The sequence below is a fragment of the Canis aureus genome, chromosome 19 (assembly GCF_053574225.1).
Source record: "Canis aureus isolate CA01 chromosome 19, VMU_Caureus_v.1.0, whole genome shotgun sequence".
In the NCBI taxonomy this organism is placed as follows: domain Eukaryota; kingdom Metazoa; phylum Chordata; class Mammalia; order Carnivora; family Canidae; genus Canis; species Canis aureus.
In genome coordinates, this window is record NC_135629.1 from 16,457,584 (window position 1) to 16,472,026 (window position 14,443).

A 14,443-nucleotide genomic window follows, 5' to 3' on the forward strand; every position below is an offset into this window, starting at 1 on the left:
TCACCAGCAGGTCACAGTACTGGGGTTGAATGGAATACCTCTATTCCTATAGCTAAATTGGTAAATAAAAGGACTGGATCCAGTCTCATAAAAAACAAACAAACATATTTATTTCTAGTCGGGTTAGCAAAACTATGACCTGTAAATGGAAAAAACATAAAACTGACCCAATTTTTGGAACCCTGTTATGGGGCAGGGCTTTGGCCTCAGTAATAAGACTGAAACCCAATTATCCGAATGTGAATACGCTGTGTTATCAACATGTAAAAATGCATTATGGGTCATTCATGTATTTAGATAGTAGCTCTTAAATTCCCTGTAAGCACAAGGATGATCCTATGAGCTAGTATGACATTGTTTCCACAAGTAAGGATCAAGTGGCATCAGTTCTGAATGATCAAGAAGGCATGGCCATGGAATATTGGAGATTTGTTTTTAGTTGATGACACCAGGTAGTCTGATTTTTTTATTAAAAGAGATAGATTTGAATAAAAAGCTGATCGTGTAGTGATAGACAACCGTTTTGCTTAACTGAAATTTACAAAAAAAAATAGTCAAGAACTCCCTTGATCCTCCACATCAAAGATTCACTCAAGAAGGGAACCTCTAAGATTGAAGTGCCCTAATTAACATAATGCTTATTAATTATAGACTTCAAAAAGCTCTTATTTTCAAAGTTTAGAAGCACTGCTGATGACCTTAATATGTCTTATTATGCATATCTTTACCTCACCTTGCCACTGGGGAAGAACAAATTTTAACTCTGATCTGCTAGCTCAAGGTATTAAATAAATGAGCATTTTAAATTGATGTTTCCTAGGTCACTTTTTTTCTTTGAGTGTGTGAAAGAAACAAACAAACAAAAAAAACCCAAAGAGTTTTCAAAAGCTCCTTTGCCCTTCCTAGAAAATAATTACTTGTAAGATTCTCTGTACAGTATCCTATCCATTCTAGGCCATATTGTGCACACGGGTAAAGAACAAGGGGAGAAGAAGGGAAACTCATCAGGGTGGGCTCTCCATTTAAAACAGCAGAAGATTACTTGTGGCAGAAAATTGATGTAAGGGAAAAGACGAGGAAGAGAGGGTATATTATTAAAAACAGCTACTAATTGCTGGACGCTCTTATAAATATTGTACTGGTATTAAATTCGTTCATTTACCTCCATGACAATCCTGAAGGTAGTGTAGGAGACATTAGCAATTATGTATTCAATATCCTATTCCCCACTTCTTTTTCATTAAGAACACCTCAATTTTGTTTGATGGCAATGCTCCAAAGAAAATTACTGACCTTACAAGCTTCCCGTGCAGCAGTTCTGGACAATGAGGTATAAATGGACTTCAGTTGGGGATTTGGGGCAAAGCTTTTATAATATTATGATACCAGTGTAATTCTTCCCTTCTTCTTCCCGTCCCTTGCCTGAAAGATGGACGTGGTGGCTGAAGAGGCAGCAACTATCTTGTAAAAATGAGAGAGGAGCCCAGAAAATTAGTGCATAGACCCAGATGTTGAGTTCCCAAACCAAGGCCAACCACCACTTCTTATTAGACTTCCTGTTGTATAAAAAGTAGATAATTAGATTGTATGAACAATGGATTACCATTTCTTTTTTTTTTTTTTTTAAGATTTTATTTATCTATTCATGAGAGACACACAGAGCGAGAGAGAGGCAGAGACACAGGCAGAGGGAGAAGCAGGCTCCATGCAGGGAGCCCGACGTGGGACTCAACGTGGGACTCGATGCTGGGTCTCCAGATTCACGCCCTGGGCTGTAGGCGGCGCTAAACCGCTGAGCCACCTGGGCTGCCTTGGATTACCATTTCTTGCAGCTGACTTCTTTCCTCATTACAATTGGTAGGCATCTTCACTACACAGATGAGAAAATTGTGTCACAGTGAGTTAAACAACTTGTCCAACATCACACAGGTAGAAAGTGGAGATAAGAGTGATGAGGGTGCTTGTTTGGGTTGACACGGTGGGATGAATTTTAGAGCTTGCACTGGGGGAGGAAAGTGTTTGGAAAGCATCCCTGGGAATGATGTGAGATATTGAGTGATACTGTGGGAAAATAAAAATTTTAAGACGTTGTGCTTTGTATTGTAAATATACTTTCCCTTTGGTATTTCTTTTAGAGAGAACTGTGGTTAACAATTTAGATAGATTTTATTTACTTAATGGTTGTTGAACTATGGTTGAATGAACTATCATTCATACATTAATGATAAAATACATGAAAAGCATTCAGTGCATGTCTGGCACATTTAAAGTATTCAAAGAATATTAGTTGTTGTATTAGTATAACAATGACAATCATGAAACTCTTGTGCAGCCTTCAAGAAAACCAATCTGTGAGTTAAACAAAGTCCTCTGCTACGGTTCTTTTGTGAGAAACTCTTTCACTGACTTATAAGGGATACACTTCTAGGGTATGTCTATGTAGTGCCAAGGTTCAGATAGAAAACAACAACCCCCAATATGCACATGCACACACCCACATCCACACACACACATAATATCGGTTATTTGCTCTCTGTAAACTGACCAGATTTATCCAAATTTAAGAAAGGAATTAATTTTAAAGTACCTGCATTTCAAATTTTACTTACTCTTGGAAATACAAGAGAGTTATAAACATAATGCCATATCTGAAGATACATATTATTAGTACAGTAGAATCTAAGGCATTAATGATTCAACAAATGTTACTAAGTGCCAATATGTGTGAAATCATGTGACTAACAGGTAGGTTATTTTATTTCATCATGTATTTTCTTCTCATATAACATTATATTGTATTTGATTTTAATATCAGAGAGATTTAAAAAGATAAAGATGCATGGAATGTAGACAAGTGAGTGGTCAGCTATGCTCAGAGGTAGGAACAGTTCTTACTGAGTTATTGCCTTTTGAGTTGGAGGTGGAAGGATGCATTATGCACAAAGATGTTACAGTAGGGATAAGAATGAAATGCATTCTAGATTGAACAAAGTATGGGAGAATGCTGAGCAAATGTTGTTTTTGATGCTGTATTACAGAATATATGGGAAGAAGTACTAGTGATTCTCTAGGAAAATTAAGAAGTATGGTCTTTAGCATAAAATTAGGATTTTTTTTGGTAGTTGTAAAAAATAACCACATTAATCTTTTAGAAAAAAGATATACCTCTGGTAGCAAACGTGAGGGATTTGGCAATTGAAATACTAGTTGTAGAAACAATCACCTCCCTACTTGTTTAGGCAAATGGTTTTATTGTAGCTGGGTGTGCTCCTAAATAATATAGAGGGCTAGTATAAAGTCCACTTTTATTGATGAGAAATTGTGGTCTAGAGAATTTGAATAACTTGCCCTGAATCTCATAGGTAATAAGTAGAAATAAGATGGAAGAGAAGGATACTAAGTATCTTTGAGATGATCAGTGTTATAATTAGTGGTTGTCAGTAGAAATAGTCTAAAAAAGTTGAAGAAAGTTTTGGAGAATTTTATAGGAATTGATAGAAAATGCAAAGAAAATCCAATCTGACCTGGAAGTTTACATTCCTGGTGAAAACAGGAGATGTATTTTTCTGCAGAAAGCTTCTATTGGGTATATTTGGACTAGGGTGAAATTTCACCACAACGCAGAAATAACCAGTGTGCAGGTTGAAAGGATAGGTGTGAGCTCAATTGGAACAAGAGATACAAAATGGAGGAAACAACAAAGAAATAGAACCTGAAACCTTTGGAAACGGATAGATGAAAGGAGATCTTTGAAAATGTCAGTGAGTGAATTATTGCTTTCCTTCTTCTATGACATACTATGTATGATGAAGTAGATTAAATATGGCTGTTTTTGTTAAGACAGAAAAAGCATCATGCATCAAGATTCTTGATTTCTGTATTTTTCTGATATTTTCATACTTGTACACTTCTAAATTAGCTTTCAAAGTAACTTATCTTAAAAAGATCCAATTTTTGATTGAAAACTATGGTCTGATTTCCAGGGTACATTGGTTAAAAAGGGGAAATATTTCCATAGTAAAAAGAAACTATATTTGCAGTAAACCTCATATGCTCAAGAAAAGAAAGAAAATAGGACAAACAGAAAGAAACCACATTTATTCTAGACATTCATCAGGATATGTCATAATGGGAATATCTAGAGAAAGCATATATTTTGTCCTAACTCACCTAAAAGTCTGTCAGGGAAATTGTGATTGAAAACAAACAACACCGAAGACCGAAGAGCCTCACCCTAACCCCAACCCTCCCAGTCCCATCTCCTCTGCTCCCCACTTTCGAATAATTCTTAGGAATTGTTCCTGGAACTAAAACCTCCACTTCCATTTCTATATGAGGCAAAAAGAATTTCTCCGGGTCTGGCTTTGAATACTTAATTTCTGGACACATCTGTTTCTCTTCAGGAGTTAACTTTTAAAAGTAACCTTTCAGAAGATGAAAGGGAGGCATGAAACATTTTTATTTTCCTGAAGATTCTCATTTCTCTTCTCTCAGGAGACGATTGCACCTGGGAGCCTTCTGGTTCACTTTAAGCAAAAGCCACTTCTTTCATTTAAAAAATAAGACAGAGGGAAAACAAAATGGTTTGTAAGTGGACAAACAACTTAAGCAGGTTTTCTTTTAATTTGTGCCAATTATTTGACCACTGGAGTCTAACATTCCTGTTTGGTTAAAAAAAAATTCTCTACCTAGTCCTCAAACTCATTGTCCAAGCTTAATTTTGATGTTTACCATTTTGCTTTCCAACATTTGTACGTTCTCACTTAAAATTAAAGAATAAAGGGAATAATTGCAAATATAATTGTGTAATGAAGGGGCCATTTATGTGGTGTGTAGTTAATTACAGCTGCCAAATTATACTTCTAAATCCTTGTATTCTTGTTTAGAGACATTGCTGAAAACTATTACAACAAATTGATTGTCATGTAATTAGTAGATTCAAATCAGATGACTTATGAGATCGTTATGAATTTGATTTACAGCTTACCCTCCCATACCATTTGTGCTTTTAAGCATTTTTGGGACTGTTGAGATAATACTATGCTTTGTTTTTGTATTAGTCATCCCACATAAAGCTCCTTACAGAGCCAAAGAAGAGATGACTAATTTCTAATCCTTTACTGGAATAACAGCTGTGATGGGCCAGATTAGCAGTCATGAAAGTTTTACCTCTTAGATTCTTTTGTTTGTATGCATAAATGGAAAGAATAGTGTTAATTTGTTTTTATAAGCAATGATATGGTTTCATTGCTCTCTTCTCTCTTTTTCTTCTCTTCCTGGAAGGCAGCCAGGCTTGAGCCCAGGTGAGCTGAGTATCAGATACCGGTAGCAGCCAGATGGTGTCAAGGCCCAAGTGAAGAGAGGGACTCAGCTGTGCAGCAGCCAAGTGGGTTCAGAAGGCTGATTGTGTGAAAACTAATAAAGGGAAACCTCAGTAAAGTAAATTTGGGATGCTGGAAGGGGAGCCTAGAAGGGCGAGGCATACTATTCATTGTGAATTACAAGAAGCACTGTCAATTACACCTACAGAATAATCTACAATAGGAAAGAATGGTCAGTTACAGGCTTCAAGAGGGAAAGATATACAAGTCCTACAAGAAATTGACTACCCCTACAATTCAGCCAATGAGAAATCATCATCACCCTGAATTATTCCTTTTCTTTAATATTCTTCCATTCAAAACAATCCCTCCCAAAACAAAACAAAACAAAACAATCCCTCCCAACTTCCTCCTTCTCCATAAAATAATGTTTCTCTCCTTTGTTGGACTTGAGTATGGTTTTGCCATAGCTTACTTTTCCCAGATTTCAATTTTTGCTATTCCCAAATAAAAACACTCTTTCTGGTTAAATAACTGGTAGTTTTATTCTGTATGCAGGGGATTGAGCAAATAAACATATATATTGAAAGATAATAGGGTTGGTGGTTTTCTCACTATTGGAAAAGGGAGATACAAATATGGAAATGGAATAAGCTAGGATAAACACTCATTGTTGGATTGGAATGAGAAATATTGGTATGAATTCCTGATTCAGTACATGTAGATAAATATAAAAAGAAATCTAAGATATAAAATTATGTGTCCACTGGTATTGCCTAGGAACAGCAATATCTCACTGGCAATGAGCATACTTAGCACCTATATCACAGTTCCTAAAAAGAAAAAACAAACCAACAAACACAATTATCCACTAAAAAAAAAATCAGAAATTCTTGGAAAATGGCTGATTACAGGCTGTAGTAGAAAAAAGAATAAAATGACCTGAAGCATTTTGTTGTGCTAGAAAGTTGGGACATGTCCAAAGATAATGGGGACATGTCAAAATGACGTAAAATTAGATTTAAAGTTCTGTGATAGCTAACTCTGGGCCAACCTAATCAACAACAATAAATAAAAATAACTATAGCAATGGACTATAATCTACTGAATAAGTGGTCCTACAAAATATAAATGAATGAATGAATGGAGTAGAGGGAAAATTTTTCCTTTGAGTAGAATACCAAGTTAATGAATGTAGAAGAAATGACATAATTAGAAAGTCACCATATGACAGCTATCATAATAAAAAATAATTCAGGAAAGAACTGTCACTACGTGCTATAATCAGTAGGTGAAAGTGGTATAAGGAATGGGATTTTACCTAATCTCAAAATTTCTACTCTCAAAAATACTTATTCTCTACAAAGGATAATGTTTCAGCAAGGAAGCCTGCAAACACCATCTTAATCAAGTTATTAGAGTTAATACCATCACTAATGGGATAGATCTGTATCTCCCCACCACCCAAGATTCACTGATAAATTGGCATCGCTTGTGTGATATTCCAGTCAATATGCGTAACCTGAGTCTAATGATGTGGAATCATTGGACAAACCCAATCTGAGAGACATTCTCCAAAATGACTGGCTTTTAATCTTCAGAAATGCCAGTCAAAATAGGTAAAAAACTGAGGAATATTCCAGATTGAAAGAGGCTATAAAGACATGACAAATGGGTGCAACCTGTGATCTGGAATGGGACTCTTAACATAAAGGGCATCATTAGGAAAACTGATGAAACATAAAACATTCTTTGAGTGAAGGTTATGTGGAAGTTATTTGCATGATTCTTGGAAATTTTCTGACATTTTGATATTTTTTCAAAATGAAGGTAAAAAATATTAGCAGAGTGTCATCATTATGACTCTATATCTGATATTTAAAAGACTACTAAAAATGGGTACTAATCAATACCACCATACTGCCTAATAGAGTATAAATTCTGTGAAGACAGAAGCCCTGCATATTTTGTATATTTCTAGCTGAGCTCAATGAATATCTGTCAAACTTAATAGATCTGTGATAAATAGCTAGATAAATGGTACTTCCTCATGAGATGCTCAATGAACAAGTGATTTGATAGTAGGTAGAATCTGTACTTAGGATATTTTTGTTCTCATTTTGGTAGTAAGAAGCTGTCCCAATACTATGGCTGCCCTCACGGGAGGAGAAATACTGCATTCTACTTTGCATGGTGTTAGGACACAGACCCAGAGTGGAGGCTGCCTGGGTCAGATTCCTTGTTGTGAATTTCAGTAATGTGAAAGCCCAGGCAAGACAATTTTATTTCCAAGCCTTGGAATATGTGAAATGGGATGATGAAGGAGTAAGAGGAACACAGAATTCACCTTTGCTGGTTTTAAAATTATGTAATATAGCTCTGTCTCTGTCTCTGTGTCTGTCTCTCTCTGTCACACACACAACACACACAGAGATTATCTAAATTCTTGGGTCTAACTTGCAATGAGGCAATCACAAATAAAATGGGAAGAGAAATACTAATACTAATGTGTATTCATTAATTTATTTCTTAATTTTTTATCCACTATTTGTTGAGTGACTACTATGTGCCAAGCACTGTTCTAGATGTGGGAGATATGTCAGTGTTACGTTAGAACAAAATGCTAACTTCAGTTGGCCTTAAACTATAGTGTGCAGAGGCAGCCTGGGTGGCTCAGCGGTTTGGAGCTGCCTTCAGCCGGGGGTGTGATCCTGGAGTCCCGGGATCCAGTCCCACATCGGGCTCCCTGCATGGAGCCTGCTTCTCCCTCTGCCTGTGTCTCTGCCTCTCTCTCTCTCTCTCTTTCTCTCTCTCTCTCTCTGTGTGACTATCATAAATAAATAAAAAAAATTAAAAAAAAGAAAACCCAAAAATAAATGTACCAGGAAAAGATTATTAAATGATAAATTAAGAAAATGACAAATAAATGTTGCCTGCAATAAAACACACAAAAAAAGAAGGAAAATAAAAACGTTTTTCTGAATACTATATATGACTAATATATTTTAACCCTATACATGTAAACACTCATAAAATGTTCATGTTAGTCTGGTGTGGGATAAAGAGAAAGACTGCAAGAAATTGAGGGTCCACCAGCCCTAGGCACAGTCTACACAAAGTCAAATTGCAGTGTTGACTGCTTTATGCCATGAGAAAACCTGATAGCATTCATGCCAACTAGCTTTCTATATGCAGTTCTTTCCCATCTCAGGCATCCCTTTTACCAGTAAACAAAGTATAGCCCAAAGCAGGATGGGTGAAGAACACTTGATACTGAAATTCATTATTTTTGGTGTCTTTCTCTGCTTCTTTACACAAAACTCCACGTAAATATACATCCCTCTTGGCCTCTCTCCCAGTTCCCTTTTGTCAAAGAGCCATCATTTTTAGCTTCTAATGAATCAGAGGTCTTGTCTTCAGAGAAATTCAAGAAGCTTTTAAGTTGGCCGGTTCTGTACTTCAGTCACGATAGCCACAAGCTAAAAATGTGTACGAATTGCAGAAAGAAGCTCTAGATGAAGTTTCTGGAGTTAATAGTGAGGATGCCATTCACACTGAAACCTAGTTGCCAAGCCCTTTTTCTAAAATATATCCTGATGGTAAGGAGTCTGCTTGGAAAGTCTTAGGAAGGATGTAGAAAGGGATGTTTGGCATTTGCTCTGAGACATGGTTCCTTAAACACCAGAATCACCTGTAGTATGTGTTAAAAGTGAAGATTCTTAAGCTCCTCCACACAAACAAATCACGATTTCTAGGAATTTTTGCATTTTTAAATGCATACTCAAATTTGAGCCTCCAGCACTAATAGTTGATGCATATTGTTAGTAATGCTTTTTGTGAGCAGCTGAAGGCAGTAATCAGGATGTCATGCCTCTCTGCTTTAAGACTCTATAACAACCATAACCAAAACAAGTTGCAACATGTCTGCATACTATAGTTCAGATGCATAAGCGCTAGGTACTATGTATTTCACTGGATTCTTAAAATATTATGGACCATGTACTAATTTTTTTTCTGCATGTATAGGTGGAAAACTGACACTGAGAGAAGGTATATAAACTGTTGAGTGTCTCAGAACCAATCTCTAGGACAGTTAACTTTGGAACCTAGGACTGCATGACTCCTAAGACCATACATACTCCCAAATGTTATATATTACATGTAAATAATTCATAGTTAAAAACACTTGGCAGTTTACTAATGTAAAGGATTCTGCAAATAATAAGAAACACACACACAAACAAATGCACACATACCTAATTCTTGCTAATATTTGGGTTTTGACGCATTTTGGATCCAGAGTTCCAAAACTGGTGTCATTTTCTGGGTGTTAGGAGTGTCTAACACAGAGCTCTTAGATCCCTTGGAATTTCCTGGGTGAGAGGAACATTTTTTGTTCTAATGAGGTGACTCTTGATGGGCCCCTGGATGAGGACACCAGAAAGACCAAGTTGTATTTAGAAGCCTGGAACTTTTATCAGTACTGTCCCCTTTCCTCCTCCAGATATTACAGGATTTGTGTTCCTTTAGTGCCTGTGGTTCTTGGTCTTTGAAGAATGAAGAGGGAGACCAGAGTGGTGGGCAGCAGAGCAAAATTTATTGAGCAATAGTACAAAGCTTCTAGAGTAGGAGGGGACCCAAGAGGGTTGCCAAGAGGGTTGCTGTTTTGGCATTTAAACCTAGGATTATATATATATGTATATATACACACACACACATATATATACACATATATATACACTCTTTGGTTAACTGTTTCATTTCAGGATGTTTTACAAAAGTCAGGGTAGGGATGCTATTATGATCTTGTCTAGGCTGTAAAAAACGATGCTAGTGCGGTTTTGTCTTAGCTGTCCTGGTTCCCTGTTTTCTTGTTGGGAACCCTGACCTTGACCCTGGGGACTCTACCTAAGTGTCCAGTTAACCTCTCACACAGAGAGGAGAGAGGGCCTGGAATATGACAATAATGTTTCATGCCTACATGATAAAGCCTCCATAAAATACTTAAACTAGGAGATATGGACGGTGGCCAGGTTGGCGAAAACATCTGTAGGTCAGAGGGTAGTGCATCCTAATCCACGGGGCCAGAAGTTCTTCTGCTACTGACCCTTCCAGACCTTGCCTTTATCTCTCTTCATCTAGCTGTTCATTTGCATCATTTATCATCTCCTTTATTACATACTAAACTGATAAATGTATATAACTGTGTCCTTGATGTCTGTGAGCTATTCTAGCAAATTAATGAAACTGGAGGGAGTTTTGGGAACCCTTCTTTGTAGCCATGTCAGACAGAAGTGAGGGTAACCTGAAGACCCACTACCTGCTGGTGCCTGAAGTAGGAGGGCAGTCTGGTGGAAATGAGCCTTTCACCCGTGGGGTCTACACTAACTCCAGGCAGTTATTTTCAGAATTGCTTGCTGTGGAAAACCCATTCATCTGAGGTCAGAAGTGCTGTCAGTGTATAGTTAGCAGTGGGAGAGTTTAAAAGAAATAGTGAGTTTTTCTTTAGATGGGTTTTTACATACATTAATTCTACTGATTTTCATCAGAACTGAAAGCACCAGGAAGGTATTATTAATTCCGTCTTACAGAGAGCTTTAGAGTGCTTCCACATCCACGAATTGGTTTTGCTAAGACCAACTCTCCAGATTTCTAGTGTCTCAATCTCTGGCAGCTTATTTGTTTCATTACCCAATCTAGCAGGCAAAGAGCTTTCAGTTCCTGCACTTAAACCAGGAGCTATTACACTTTACCTTTAGTAGATAACTGGCTACTGAGGTGTTAGCAATGGGCTTATTTGAAAGCATTTGGTGATGACACCTTGACCATGCTGTTTGGCAGGTAAGAAGAGTTACTGAAGATAATAAAAGCAGCCAGCAAAAACCAATAAGGCATTGTTCAGGTTTGGAATGGCAACATCTTGCTCTCTTATCCCCAGATAAATGATTTCCATTTCATTTTTGCAACTAGAGCCAGTAACAGTGATTTTGAAAATAAACTTTAGGGATAATCTGAGCCCTTGGACCTCCAATGCCATTTTCAAAGCTAATGTTGCTTTCTTCTTATCTGGCTGACACCAGGTGTCTCATAGAGGATGTGTAACATCCACTCTTCCATTTGTAATAATTTAGCATTACCTGAAATATTTGAAAAGGGCTTTATGATCATTTTAGCTCATTACTTCTCCCTAGCCCTGAGGTAATTCAGTCATCAGGTAGATATTATTAGAGCTATTAATACTAATAATAGCAATAGGTTTAGTGCTATTGTCATTTTGGCAAATGGCCTGAACCCTGAGGAGCTGAAAGTGATGACTGTCGATCTATAGGTCTTAAAAAATAGTTTAAATCATATTCAGACTATAGTGTCTGAAGATGCTGGGGGAATTTTCTGCAGGAGATTCAGGCTTTATATGTGAAGGATGATTCCCAGCTTCCTCAGATGGCTCATTACAACACATGTCATAGCACAGAAACAACAAAAAAATTATACTATACCAGAAAATTCTTGTAACAGGCTCACAGTCACATGTAGATATACAACAGATCGACACTGGATACCACTTAATACAAGTGTTTTCATCTTAAGGAAAAATATTTACAAATATTCAGTTGCAAACACATGTATGATTCCAGTTAGAATATAATTTAAACTTCTAGCCCTGGCTTCTAAGATAGTATGACCTGTCTTTTCCTGTTAGTTTGTCTGTTGATTACCTGATTCAGCCACAATAGCCTCCTTTTCATTCTTAAATCCAAGACTTGTGCTTGATTTAGGACTTTGAATGTGCTTTTCATATTCCCTACATTTAGGACTTTTGAATGTGCTTTTCATATTCCCTACATTACTTCTCTACCATATTGCCTGAGTGGCTCCTTCTTGTCAAGCAGAATTCAATTAAAGTGTCACGTCCTCAGAGAAGCCTTTGTTGACCATACTAGCTAATAAGACCTTTATGACTATTGTGTGACTGTTTTGCTTCTCCTTTGTAGCACTTATTACCATTTGAAATTATCTTATTTACATATTTAGTTTTTATGTATCCTTTCATCTTGGCACTGGACTGTAAGCTAAGAGCAGAGGTTTTCTGTGCTTTGCTCACCTTGTGGAAGAGAGCTCCTGGAAAAATTAGGTGCTTGATAATCATAAAAACTAATATTGACTGGATTGATGAGCAGGCAAACACTGTCCTTAGGCACTCATTGGTATTAATGTATTTATTCCTCACAACAACCCTGTGAGTTAGGTATTGCTATGGACTGAATGTCCGTGTCACCGTCAAATTCATATGTTGAAATCGTACCCCCTAAGGGGCTGTTATTAGGGTCTTTGGGAGGTGATTAGGTCACATGGGTGGAATTTAATGAATGAGATTTGTGCCTTTATAAAAGAGACCCCAGAGAGCTAGCTTGACCCCTCTCCATGTAAGGACACGTTGACAAGACAGCTATCTATGAAGACGTGGGTCCTCACCGAATCTGTTTGGCACCATGATCTTGGACCTTCCAGTCTCCAGAATTGTGAGGAATAAATTTTTGTTGTTTATAAGCCACCCAGTCTATGGTAGTTTGTTAGAACAGCACAAATGAAACCACTGAAAAGCATAAAGTTGAACAAAAAACAAAATGGCTGCACTAATGTTTCAGAAAACCTTGGTTTTAAACTAAGTAACCTTTTTTCCTCTTTCACAAGTCTCCCCTCCTCTTCCTTCTTAGCCTCTTCTTTCAGGAACCTGCTACCTGAAAACATTACAAAGGAATCAGGCAGCATTTATACAATTCCTGTCAAAACCGACTAGATCTTGTATTTACTATAAAACCCCCCATCCCCTTCTTCCAGGGGGCTTGTGGATTTTTGAAGTCCTCAGCCTGCTGAAGCCTCCTTTGCCCAGAAATAAAGAAATAAAGCTGTTGTTTCTTTTTATCCCAAACTCTGTCTTTGTATTATATTTTGGGTCCAAAGCATGGAAATTGGTTTTCAACAACACAGATGGACTAAAACAAATATTGTTATTATCTTCATTTTATTATCTTCATTTTTGCAGATGAGAAAACTGGGTAATAGAGGTTAAGCTTTTGCCTAAAGTTACACAACTAGTAATAGAACAAGGATTTGAACCCATAGGGTCAGGTATAAATGTGGACTGAATACATCGGTGAAATAATGTATGGACACACAGGACCACACAGACATATACCACATGTTCCTACACTTACATGAACACATAAATGCTCATGTATTTACAGAAGTGCACTGCATTCTTAGAAGTTAAAACAGATTTGTGCTGATGCATCCATGTGGTATGTGCCTTTTCAGATCATCTGATTAGAGTAATGCAGATGCATTGAGAGTATGGGAGGAGCCAAAGAAAGAAAGATCTACCAAGATATTAGTATTAACCATGGGTCATGAGGTCCTAATACAATGGAAAGATATTGAAATGCCATAGTGAGGTGGAATCATTTATAAAGCACAAAATGATGGCCCTGAATAATTTTGTAAATATTTAAAGTTACAGAAAAAGTTAATCTATTTAAAGATAAATTTCCAAGAACAGCAAGCTTTATAATAGTATAAGTAATATAGAATTATTGAATCTAAATTTTAAAGGAATTTCTCACTGAGTGATCCAAAGTTTGCATGGTTTGTTATACTATTTGGAATATTTTTGTGTATGTAGATACATACAAACACAAGTGTATATGCATATATTTTTTTCTCATTTGACCCTTACTACAAAGAAAGGGATGTAAAATTATCCTCATTTTACCAATTAACAAATTGAGACCAAAAAGAAATTTTGAGTGGTTTGGCTAAGATCCATTTGTATGTAGATTACTCACAAGTATGATTAGAAGACAGAACTTTGAAAAGGATTAAAATTTTTTAAGTGACTGCTGTGTGTAACCACTATGTTAGATGGTCTACATATGCTATTTTATTTAATTCCCACAGCAATGGTTAAGGCAGATCTTACTGGCTGCCCCTGCCTACAGGATATGGATTCAGCTTTAAAGAACCATTTGGGGGGAATCTCTGGGTGGCTCAGTGGTTTAGCACCTGCCTTCGGCCCAGGGTGTGATCCCACATCGGGCTCCCTGCATGGAGCCTGCTTCTCTCTC